The 13,405-nt window shown below is 36.0% G+C and overlaps 1 protein-coding gene across 1 annotated transcript in view; it reads right to left on the bottom strand.

The window, feature by feature from the left end:
- GRM1 (glutamate metabotropic receptor 1) overlaps nucleotides 1-13,405 on the bottom strand; it is a 462,841-nt gene that overhangs the window by 269,830 nt on the left and 179,606 nt on the right. The window lies entirely within an intron of this gene.

Raw genomic sequence — 13,405 nt, 5'->3', positions numbered from 1 at the left:
GTAAGGAAGAAACTGTTAGTTAAGTAGTGGGAAAACGTCTGGTAAAATTGTCAACTGTAATAATTTGGTAGGCAGATCATGTACCAAATGAACTCCAAACTCTTAGAAAAGAAAATGGAGAAATATTATTTATGGCATATGTAGGTAGCTATTGGCTGCACTTATCAAGACATAAGAAAGAGATTTGGTCAGGAAAAAATTAACTGGTTTGGAAACAACAATGAAAAATAAATCCAAAGAGTCCTCGAATTCAGGAATATAGGGAAGAGGTAACTGCTTCCTACCCCAAAGTAAAACTCACAATCTTTGGGCAACAAAGGCCAAGTAAAACTCTGCCTTGCAGGCAAGGATCAAATTAAGAGCATGGCTGTAGGACTCATATACATTTCTGAATGGATTAAGATGTCTCTAAGTGAGACCTAACTAAAGGTGCACTTCCCAGAAAATGAGCCTAAAAGTGTTGCTTTATTTCAAGCCTAACTGATGCAAAGTATCTCCAATAAGTCAAGAGTTAGAAACACATGAATGACAAAGTTAAAAAAAAAAAACAGCTACCCTAAGCACCATGTTTTACAAAGAACTATATGTGGGAATAGCATAATTTGCTGACTGGAATCTAACAGATAAGACATCCACAAAGTTTTGAGAAACATTTATTGCCATAAAGAATCACCTCTGGACTGAAAATGACTGCCACTGGCTTAAATCAACCCTTGAACTGTTAACCACCTGCAGACAGAAAGTGGACTTAGGAAGGTGCTCAGGCTTGAAAGGAGGCATACACTCCTACACTAATTTTTCATATATGCCCACAAAGAATCACAGAAAAGGAAGAATCTCTCAGAGAGCCAGAGAACAATGGGCAGGGAGTCTACTCTATGGTGGAACCAAGGTCTACACATGAAATGTTTCCACCCCAAGGTAAATGGCTTTCACAGCCTGGCTCTATGACCTAGCAGAATTGCTCTGGACTAGACTAGGACCTGCTGCTTATCTCTCATCATTTTCTCTCCAAATTGGAATATTTATTGAAGTTATCCTATGCTCCTTCAACCAGTAATTGGACTATGAGAGAAAATTAACTTACATTTTTTATTCATATGTCTCCAGATCAAAAGGAGCCATATTCAGACTTAATGTATAGCCTTCTACCTATCATCCAGATATCCTGATCTATGAAACTTTTGCTACTGCCAGATGGGACTTGTTAAGAAGAAAGGAAAAGAAAAGAGAAGGGAAGGGAAGGGAAGAGAAGAGAAAAGAGAAGAGAAGAGAAGAGAAGAGAAGAGAAGAGAAGAGAAGAGAAGAGAAGAGAAAGGAAAGAGAAAGAAACAGAAAAAGAAAAAGAAACAGTTTAAAATAGAGTCACTTATGCTAAGCCCATGTCATCAAATCACAGCTTAATACCTAACCTAATGGTAGTTTCAGCCTTCAACAGGAATGTAGTCTTAACCTACTCTGGAGTTTTCTGGTCATCACCAATGAGGTAATCTGCCACATAGGCCCTTTCCATCTCCCAAAGGAAGATGTGATAATCTACTCTTTCCTTATCCCTTCCCCTTTCTACCTTAAAAACCTTTCCCTTCCTGTAGCACTTTGGAGCTCTTTTCTACTTGCTAGATGGGATGCTGCCTGAATCATGAATAATTGATAAAGCCAATTGGATCTTTAAAATTTACTCAATTGAATTTTTATTATTTAACAGATTTGGGGGGTTGTCTTCTTTGAGAAGTTAAGTGTGTTTTGCACATGGTAATAAAAATAACTTGATCATTTGTTGAACAAATATTAAACATTCATCATCAATATTTAATTGCAGAATGAATATTTCTGATTGGCCCTGTTTCAGACACGTGGTAGGATTACACTTCCCTTCCATAAGACGGTTTATCCAGTGAAATGTGAACGGAAGCTATGTGGTCTCTTCAGGGTGAAAGTTTTTAAAGGAAACATTCTCATTAACACAACTCTTTCCTGTTTCCATATTAACCAACAGTCTTACAGATCATGAAAGCTTCATCATACTACACATCCTTGAATGAAAATAACAGGAAAGTGGGGCTCTACAAACCTGAGATGATACGTAATACGAGCAATAAATAAATCTTTGTTGCTTTAAGCCACTAAGATGTTAGAGTTGTTTGTTACTGTAACATAACATAGCCCATCTGACTAACACAAGATACACAGTTATAGGAAATCAAGGCTTAGCTAACCACAACCACTCAATAAAGATTTGGTTAATGGAACTGAATTCATGAAGACACGTAAGTGTCAACTAACAAAACTCCCAAGTCAAGAAGAATGCAATTTAGTGGATTCTCACAGCATGCAATGAGGTCTCATCCAGATAATCCATACATAGGTAATTGGCAAATCGAAAAGAGACATCAGCACAAGACAAGAGACATCAGCACAAGTGTTCTTTCTCAACACTATAAAGAATAGAACTTTAGGCTGTCTCAGAAAGCAGTGAGTTTTCAATCAAGCAAAAACAGAATGAGTATGTTTGAGGTGCTGAACAGAGTTCTGCTTTGGAAGGGAAGTTGAATGAAATGGCTATTAGATTTTCTTCTGATTCAGAGATTCTCTATAATTGTCTCCCCTCTATCTCTTTCAAATCAATTGAAAACATGACAGGTAGAAGCTAAGTGCTTAGGCCTAAACCAAGATTTATGATAACCCTATTAAACTTTATCATCTGACAAATGTTATTATATGTCTGAAGTGACCCATTTGAATATTGAATTCCTGGCTAAATCCAGCAGTGTTCCAGGTCCTACATTTTACAATGCTTCAGGGTGCTCAGTGGGGAGGAGACCTATTTAATTGCCCACTGAAATTGTGATTTACAGACTAACTGACCTGATTATTGCCATACATCCTAAAGTATACATTTCTATTTTCAACTTTCTTCTTCATTTTACAGAAACCACACAAAGAGCTTATCAAAATGTAAATGTTTTTGCCACAAGCAAGAAACAGAAGTTAGGGAAGTAATTGGAACTGCCAACATCAGGAGTCAGACTAAGAAGGGAAAACTGACTAAGGAGAAGGAATATCTGAATTAGACAAGATAATGCCAAGCAATCACCTAGACACAAACATTCTAGATGACAATCACAAAATTACTTAAGAAAAGTACAAAGAACAATTTTAAGACTATAATACAAGGCATAGAAAAGAAACATAGAGCCCATTTAAGTCAGGTCCTCTTTATAGATAGAAACAAAAATTTAGGGATCTATTTAATGTCATTTAACTGCATTTCCACCCAGGTCCTAGTAGCTGATTTCAAGACCAGTAAAATGGTAAAAATTACCATTTTTACTGTTCTATCAGCTAATATTCATATCTTCTTTCCATCCATCACTTTTTTTTGACCCTCAGTGCAACCCTAAGAACTGGGAAGTGAGACAGAAATAATACTTGTCTTCCAAAATCTGTTCTTCTCTTCTTGCATATTAAGAGTTCCTAGTTGAACACACGGCCAACCAAAATAAAGAATAAACTTCTCAATCTCTCAGGGAGCTAAACCATGACATTGTAACAAAGTTTTTGCCAATAGGACCTAGAGGAAGTGATAAGGGTGCAGAACTTCCATGTTCTGTTAAAGGAACAAGGTCAGGGTTCCTGGGTGGCTCAGTTGGTTAAGCATCTGACCAGTTCAGTTCATGATCTCGTCGCAGTTCCTGAGTTCGAGCACCACATCGGGCTCTGTGCTGACAGCTCAGAACCTAGAGCCTGTTTCAGATTCTGTCTCTCTCTCTCTTTCTCAAAAATAAATACACATTAAAAAGAAAAAGGGAACAAGGTCTCCACTTGTTCCCTTTTCTATTTCCAGAACTGGAACATGAATAGCATAATGAGCCCTGTTGAACCTTGCAGATGAGAACAACATCAGAGGAGATGATCAAAACAAATTGAATGGAACCTGAATCTCTAGAAGCTCTCATGGAGTATAGAGCTACTAACCTTGAGCTGCCTACTTCCAAATTGTTAAGTGTTAGTTTCATTTTTATTGTAGTAACTAAATTCATACCCTAATTAATAAAGCAAAACAAGAATTCCTCTAAACAATTTTATGAGGAAATATCCTAGTTTGCCTAGGATACTTGCTCATTGTTTTAGTGCCTTTCTTCAAAGAAAGCATTAAAGTGAAATGTTTTATTAATTTAACACCAGCATGTATGACTTATTTTAGGTTGTCAACTACCATGTCTCATTCTGATCCAGAAAACAACAACAACAACAATAAACAACAACAACCTGATGTGCACATCTGCAACGCTAGAAATGGGTATTCATTCCATTTAGCAAAGCTAAGAAAAACTTTTTCTGAGAATGGATTCTACAGGGATGAGCTAACATCCAAATTTTAAAGCACATTTATGTAGAGTTCTGTCAAGTATTTTATTTAAAGAGCAAAAGAAAGGGCAAGTAATTATTGCCATTAGAGTTTTGCCTATTCTAATAGGACATGCAAATGAATGATTTTTGAAGTATATTTCCAATTCAGATAATGTTGCATGTACAGCTGTAACTGACTTGGAGAGAACTGAGGGATGAAATTAGCTAATTTCTCGCAATCAAGACAAATTCAAAACAGGAAAAGTTTTACCCACCTGTCGTTTGAAAATTCTACTGAAGAGAATTCTAGAAAATATATTTCAAAGAAAAACAATTTGCTAGAGGAAATAAATCACTCTAGCAATTAAGCTTCTTGTCTTTCCTGCTTATTAATGAAATAATCTGTTTGCAAACTCCAAGTTGTAAAACTTTATGGTTTACCATAAAAGAATTTTTAAAGTATATCTGATGAAAATGAGATGCGGGTGAAAATTTAAGGTTGAAAGTAACAAGCTGGACTAATAACCTTTTGTGCTATGTACAATCAGTTTCCTTTACTTTTAGTGGAATGAGAACTTTTTGAATTGACTATGGAAATGCTTGATATAAGCTTTCAGAACATTTTTATGACAAAAACACTTATTCCTTCTCAATTACTTTTCCTTTTTTTAATTTTTTAAATGTTTTTATTTATTTTTGAGACAGAGAGAGACAAAGCTTGAGCAGGGGAGGGGCAGAGACAGAGGGAGACACAGAATCTGAAGCAGGCTCCAGGCTCTGAGCTGTCAGCACAGAGCCCAATGCGGCGCTCGAACTCACAGACTGTGAGATCATGACCTGAGCCGAAGTCGGACGCTCATCCGACTGAGCCACCCAAGCGCCCCTGCTTTTCCTTTTTAATGATCTCTCTGCTTCTTTTATATCCCCACAATTCTACTCCCATGTGTTCTAATGTCAATCTTTTATTTATTCTTATTAACTATATTCTTTCCATCCATTTTTATTTAATAACTAACTTCTCAAAAATGATTACAAATTGATTATCATTTCAATCATCCTGACTCATTGTTTGTCCACTTCCTATTTTCACCTGTTACTAGATTTAGACATTCAGTCCACAGCACGTTTGACAAAGGAGGGAAAAGGAGTTAAAATTTCTGTATTTGCTAGGGGTCTGGGAGAAGGGAAAAATGGACAGCTTGAGCTATAATGATATTTTCAGTCAACGTATGAATTTCTAACATTCTGCTGCTGTTCTTATCTCTACCAACATTTTTCCTTTGGAAGTCAGTCAACAAAAATATATTAAGTGGTTATTCCATACCAAGTGTTATAGTAGGAATACAATAGTAATCATGGTAAAGTGAACTTGCACTGAACACAGAGATGAGTTAATATACATCTTTTGTTCCATCCACGTTGCTACAAAAGGCCATATTTCATTCTTTCTCATTGCCACGTAGTATTCCATTGTGTATATAAACCACAATTTCTTCATCCATTCGTCAGTTGATGGACATTGAGGCTCTTTCCATAATTTGGCTATTGTTGAGAGTGCTGCTATCAACATTGGGGTACAAGTGCCCCTATGCATGAGCACTCCTGTATCCCCTGGGTAAATTCCTAGCAGTGCTACTGCTTGGTCATAGGGTAGGTCGATTTTTAATTTTTTGAGGAACCTCCACACTGTTTTCCAGAGCAGCTGCACCAGTTTGCATTCCCACCAACAGTGCAAGAGGGTTCCCGTTTCTCCACAACCTCTCCGGCATCTATAGTCTCCTCATTTGTTCATTTGGGCCACTCTGACTGGCGTGAGGTGATATCTGAGTGTGGTTTTGATTTGTATTTCCCTGATGAGGAGCGACGTTGAGCATCTTTTCATGTGGGATGCGCACTGGGTGCTGTATGGAAACCAATTGGACAATAAATTTCATATTAAAAATAAATAAATTTAAAAAAAAAGAATATACATCTTTTCCCCTTTTTCTTTTCTCACTTGAAAACTGGCAGTTATTTTGGGCTTTTTATCCTGAATATGTTCATAACTTTGGGTGATGGCATAAGACATATTTTGTTTAGTGAGTTGGAGCTATCATGAACACTTCATTATTCACTGCCTCAAACACTTCACTTCTTACCATGACTCTTTGGAGAGTTTGTGGATGTTTGTTTTTGTTTTTGTTCCTTTTTTTTTTTTTTTAAGAGGTGGCAAGTTATGTGTGAACATTCAAGTTTTCTTGCCTCCTCCTTAGCTCATTTTGTATTCACTGTAATCTCTTGCTGAAATGTATTTGTTATCCGTGTGCACACACATCTATTTACGTACTCGAGGTGCGTATTGCAAAGTATCCGCAGTTAACGGGCAGTGAAAACAGTGTCACCCTTTTCTTGGCTTAAGTGTACCTCAGTAGATGTTCTATTATAATTTTACATTTCACCATCCTACAGATTTTGAGTATATTATTACATGGAGGTGATTTCTAGTTAGACCAGGGCCACATATATTTTGGCCTTATGACTAGAGATAAGCAGAAAGGTCTACTTTTTAAACTATTCATTGAAAGTGAGTTCTTGCTCAAGAGTCAGTTTTGCTTCAGGTCACTGTTAGAGTAGTACTATTTTCCTAGATAATTTTATAGTGAAATTTCAGAATGTTAAAAGAAAAAACAGCCTGTGGACTCGAAAGAATAAACTATGAAAAGCTACTGGAGGTCCTTTGCAGAAAACCAATTTTAATAAAGTTCAAATTCATGACATTTGGATGCTATAGTCCATCTTTATTTTTAAAAATTCAAATTTTTAAAGTTGTAAAACCTAAGGACAAAACAAGGCAAAAAAGTGTTAGCTCTTACTTAAAACAGCAGGCAGAGAAAGGAATTCCATTAAGTGATATCACCCTATACAATATAGATTTCACTTTTATTCTCTCAAGCGCTCTAAGATCTAATTTGCTCTGTGTGTAAAGGCAAAAAAAAAAAAAATCACCTGTTTTTCAAAAGAGATAATTCTCTAAGTATATCCTATGATCTGAGAATCAGTGACGACTAATTTTCTCTCCTGCAGAATCAATGGAAATAGACCAAAGCTTAGTTTTGTCCTTTTATCATCAATGAAAATAATGTGTAATTAAAAAATTGAGTCATTGATATACAGAGTAACAAAATCTAGTAAAGCCCTTAGGTAATTTGGTCCTATACTGTGAAAAAAAGTTAAAATAAAATATCTAGATAAAATAAATATGACCTAAAGAAATAAACAAAAATGGGAGCGCCTGGGTGGCTCAGTCGGTTAAGCGTCCGACTTCGGCTCAGGTCATGATCTCGCGGTCCATGGGTTCGAGCCCCGCGTCGGGCTCTGTGCTAACAGCTCAGAGCCTGGAGCCTGTTTCAGATTCTGTGTCTCCTTCTTTCTCTGACCCTCCCCTGTTCATGCTCTCTCTCTCTCTCTCTGTCTCAAAAATAAATAAATGTTAAAAAAAAATTTTTTTAAAAACAAAAAAGAAATAAACAAAAATGTAAATAACATTTTACAGAGATATAAAAACTCTTAAAAGATAAGGAAATAAAGAATAGGAAAATTGAGGGTTCTGAGCTCTAATGTGAGACATGCTACCAACTGTACAATTTAAACAATGGGTATCTTATCGTTCAATTTTCTCTCATCTAAATGAATGAGCAAAGTGTTCATCTATGAACACTATACTAAAATCAGCCCTTTCCTTCTCCATATACTTAGCTGGGATCATCAGGGTCATCTCTCTGCAAACCTAGTCATGCCTTGTCTTGTGCAGTGCATTTCTGGGGTCTGAAATTAGTCCTGCTGCCTTAGGTCATGGCTGTGGTACAAGTGCTAGTCCTGAGAATGTACATGCACATAAGAGTGCTAATTTTATTTTCTTCACTTGCACTCTATTCTCCCAATTTGTATAATTGGAATTCTCTGGCAGTTTGTAGTCTGGTACTCTATTTTCTATCTAAAAATAGATTCCTAAGAGTCCCAGAGTCTGGATTTTGACCACTATTTCTTATAACAACCTCCTCTAAGTAATTAAACTTAACCCCCATTTTCCCTCCTATACTTCCTGCCCAGATTAAAATCCTTCCTTGGATGTACTCATGGCTATGAATTAAGATCACAAGGCTGCTCTTTGCTCAGCTTCACTTTAAGCAGTGCCAGGGGATACTGAATGCACTGAAACTGGAAAAGCTGGTCTAGAGAAGATGGTCCCAAACGTGAATACACAATGCAATAGTCTGTATGGACGTTTAGTATCCAAATGAGAATGACCTTTCAGTGAGCAAATTATTTTTTTAAATAAGAAAGGTAGATGATGAAGGTCATTATCAACAATGATTGGCCATGTTGACAGTAGTTTACTCTTGATATAATATGAAGAAAATGATAATTTACCTCTGTCGTCCTACTCCCAAAAACCTACAACTGTCGTGAAATTATTAAAAAAAAAAACACCTTAACTGAAGAACTTTCTACAAAATATCTGACCAGTACACCTCAAAAACTGTCAAGGTCATCTCATATAAGAAAAGCCTAGGAAACCATGATAGCCAAGAGGAGTCTAAGAAGACATGACAGCTAAATGCATGGTGGTATCTTAATACAGAAAATGGACATTAGGTAAAAACTAAGAAAATATGAATGAAGTACAGACTTAGTTAATAATAGTGCATGTATATTGATTCATTAACCTTAAAAAAATGTACCATACTAAAATAAGATGTTAATAAGGGAAATTGAGTGCTGAGTTTAGAGAGGCTATCTATATTATCTTAGCAATCTTTCTGTAAATCTGTTCTAAAAACAATAAAACTGTCCTAAAAAGTAAAGTTTATCAAAAATAATATACAAAAGGAAAGAATTCTATAGGTCTATTATAAAAATAAATGATCTTTATACCTATAGGGGACAGTACTTAAATGACTATCAGGAAGTGGTTGTTCACAGTCATTTTCCTTGGCTACAACTCTGCTTTAAAATGTATTTTTCAAGGCAAGGCCTAGAAATGGCCAAACTGAAACTGCAAAAATACTGATGTTTAGTGAGAACATAAGAAAAAAAAAAAAATCCAGTGAAAGAAGAAATGCCATGCAAATAATGGTAACTGAAAAAGTGATTAAATTATTATTATCAAAATATCACTCATAAGTTATTCAGGCTTAGAATAGTCTCAAATATGTCCATATCAGATTTTGGTGTGACATAAAAACTCTGAAACAGAAATTCAAGAACATTAAGCACATGAAAAAATAATATACATTGAGAATTATAGAAAATAAGAGAGCGAGAATGTTTAAATACAAATTTCATAGTATTCTAGAGAAAAGAGAAGACATTTAACTCGTGCAAACTATTTCAGAACATATCAAGCAGAAAGAGAATGAAGAGAACCTAAAATTTTTAAGTTTAAAAAGTGACTCAGCCTATTCTATTCTAGCCTCTTGTGAGTTGTCAGAGAAAGTCACAACGGGAATACATGTCAACTCTTGTTAGTCCACCAGGTTGGGATTAGGAAGTAATTTGTTGGGACAACGCTCTACAGGGCAGACAGAGAGGGCTCACATTGTTGCTTCCTCTCCTAGTGCTGTTCTGGGAAAATAACATACAGACTTGAATCCAAGTACTTAATGCTTTAAGAAGAAAAGAAGGCTCAGTCAGACTGAGTTCGTTCAGTAATATGGCTAAAATCTACAGCTAATATGTATTAGTTTAATGACATGCAGAGGAATCTGTTAAGCATTTAAATGCCATCATCTTCACTCAAGGTTGCATTAGCCCTATGTAGTGGAGACTAGCATTGCTGCTACTTTGTGGAAAGGTGACAGAACTTACTCTGGGTCTCTTAGCAATGAATATGGAAACGGGGGTTATAATAGAAGTTTTTCTGATTCTTATGGCTGCTAGTCAAAATTTATTCTATTAAAGTAATCATTTGATGTAATGCACAAGTTAGTTAAAAGATTTAATCATCTTTTCTAAGAATTTACTAAAACAACTAATTGTTGTGGTATATTACAGATATAATCTTCTTGCTTAGGAAACATGAAAGAACTATAATACTTGTCTTGAAGGGGAACTTACAGACTTCTTGTTTTCAAATATTTTTTGAGCTACTAATTCTACAGGAGACAGATCCACGGGATTTAAACCAGAATTCTAGTAAGTTAGTATCTCTGAGTCTTTAGTACTGTTTTCCTCACCCCAATTGACCAGAGAAGTCCACAAGGAGACATTAAACCACAATGCTGATAGAACATATAGATTTACATAAACCAACTGTTACAGTATGTTTTGTGAAATATAGCAGTATATTTCCAGAACCTAATATAACCCATATTACTTTTAAGGAAGACATTAGCTTTTTGTTTTCCCACTAGGAAGATGTATCATTAACATATTATTTTCCTTTCCATAGAAATTGTGCATAAAGAATTGAAAATTCCAGTTTGTGATTTTTAAAAATCCAATGAATCAAAAGAGGATATCTTGGATTTATGAGATGGATTCTGCATTTGTACTTATTCATACTATATTGTTTTATTTTTACTATTTACCATTTTAAAGGAAAATCTACAAAATCAAACCAACTTCTATAAAGTAAAATGTTCCTGTTTTTAACACACTGCTATCCTCAAGGTCTTACGGATAATATGATAAACCTAGCCAAGAAACATCATGTATACAGATATATCAAGACTAAAGATGACAGGCCTTCCTAAAGCTTTTTAAATGGATGACATTTAGAAAAAAGTAGAGGTTGAAATAAGTGTCTTCTAACATTTTCAAAAAATGCAAGGATAATAATCCTAGCAGAGAGTACTTATGTCCTTTAATGGTACCAATGCAAATGTTTCGTTGTGATTCTTGTTTTAACCTTATTATCATAGTCCCTTTAAAAATAAGACCATAAATGACTAAGAGCCAAACTTATTTTTTAAAAAGTGAGAGGCATCCGGGTGGCTCAGTTGGTTAAGCATCTGATTCTTGATATTGGCTGGGGTCGTGATCTCTCCGTAGTGGGATCAAGTCCCGCATTGGACTCCACATTAAGCATGGAGACTGCTTGGAATTCTCTCTCTCACCCTCTCTCTCTCTCTCGCCCCTGTCCTGCATATGAATATGTGCGTGCTTGCACGTGCACTCACTCTCTATCGATAAACTTTTTTTTAAAAAAAGTGAACTACACGTGCAAGTACTGTGGTTCTGTTTATACTACTATAATAGACACTGTCTAAGATCCTCTCATGCAATCATTTTCTCATGCAATCCCCTCCCCCTTGAGGCATTGGACCTAGTAATATGCTTTTAATGAATAGAATATGGCAAAAGAAATGAGATATCACTTACATGATTAGGTTACAAACAGCCCATCACTACTTTCACCTTTCCTCCCCACCCTCCACCCCTCGCTCTGTCTTACTGTTTCCCACTCTTGCTCTAGAGAAGCCAGATATCCTGTGTGCTGTCCCATGGAGAGATCCATATGGCAAGAAACCATCTCCAGCAGATAGCCAGCAAGAACTAAGATCTGGCAGCAGCCAACTGAGGGACTTTGGGAGCATATTCTCACCAACTTGGGCCTTGAGACAGCAAGATGTTGGATAGATGAAAACTTAGCAGTCCATGAGTCTTTTTCTACAGAAAGTCAGGCTCAGCAAACACCTTTCCTTCTTCACAGAACTCAAGACATAAAACCTTGGGGATACAAGTATAAGCACCACTAATTTAATAACCTGAAGTATAGTTAATAAACTCAGTGTTATCTTTTGAAATTGTAAGTTTCATTAAGTGATTTCATAACAATCAATGTAAACTTTTCCAACAGGATGTAGTGGAAAAAAATCAGTAAATTGACTTAATAATTTTCAATATTCTACTTTGGTAAAACATGCAAGTAAGCTACTCTTCTGTAATACACCTTAGAGATAACGCAGGTTTAGTTCTAGACCACTTCAATAAAGTGAATATTGCAATAAAGTGAGTCAAATGAACTTTTTGGTTTCCCAGTGCATATAAAAGTTATGTTTACACTATACTGTACTATACTAAGTATATAATAATAGCATTGTGTATTTTTAAAAAATGTACATACCTTAATTTAAAAATACTTTATTACTGGGACACCAACTGGCTCAATTGGTTGAGTGTCCGAAATAGGCTCAGGTCATGATTTCACAGTTCATGAGTTTGAGGCCCGCATCGGGCTCTGTGCTGACAGCTCAGAGCCTGGAGCCTGCTTCGGATCCTGTGTCCCTCTCTCTCTGCCTCTCCCCCACTTGTACTCTGTCTCTCTCTCTATCTCTCAAAGATAAATAAACATTAAACAATTTTTTTAATACTGTATTACTAAAAAATGCTAACCAAGATCTGAGCTTTCAGCAAGTCACAAGCTTCTTGCTGGTTAAAAATCCTGCCTCAATGTTGATGGCTTCTGACTGATCAGAGTGGTTCCTGAGGGTTGGGGTAGCTGTGGTAATTCCTTGAAATAAGACAACAGTGAATTTTGCTACATTGATTGGTTCTTCCTTCATGAATGATTTCTCTGTAGAATGCTATGCTATTTGATAGCATTTTACCCATATTAGAACTTCTTTCAAATCGGAGTCAATCCTCTCAAGCCCTGTCACTGCCCTATCAACTATGTTTATGTAGTATTCTAAATCCTTTGTTATTGTTTCAACAATCTGAACAACATTTTCTCCCCAAGTAGATTCCATCTCAAGAAACCACTTTCCTTGCTTATCCTTAAGAAGAAACTCCTCATCCTTTCAAGTTTTATCCTGAGATTGTAGCAATTCAGTCGCGTCTACAGGCTCCACTTCTAATTGTAGTTCTCTTGCTATTTCCACCACATCTGCAGTTTCTTCTTGCACTTGAACCCCTCAAAATCATCCATGAACATTAGAACTTCTTCCAAACTCTTGTGAATGCTGCTATTTTGACCTCTTCCCATGAATCATGACTGTTCTTTAAGGCATCTGGAATGGTGAATCCTTTTCAGAGGGTTTTCAATTTACTTTGCTCAATTCATCAGAGGAAT

This window comes from Panthera tigris, chromosome B2 (genome assembly GCF_018350195.1).
Source record: "Panthera tigris isolate Pti1 chromosome B2, P.tigris_Pti1_mat1.1, whole genome shotgun sequence".
NCBI lineage: Eukaryota > Metazoa > Chordata > Mammalia > Carnivora > Felidae > Panthera > Panthera tigris.
The sequence above is the reverse complement of the archived record's forward strand: the minus strand, read 5'-3'. Positions and strand labels throughout refer to the sequence as shown.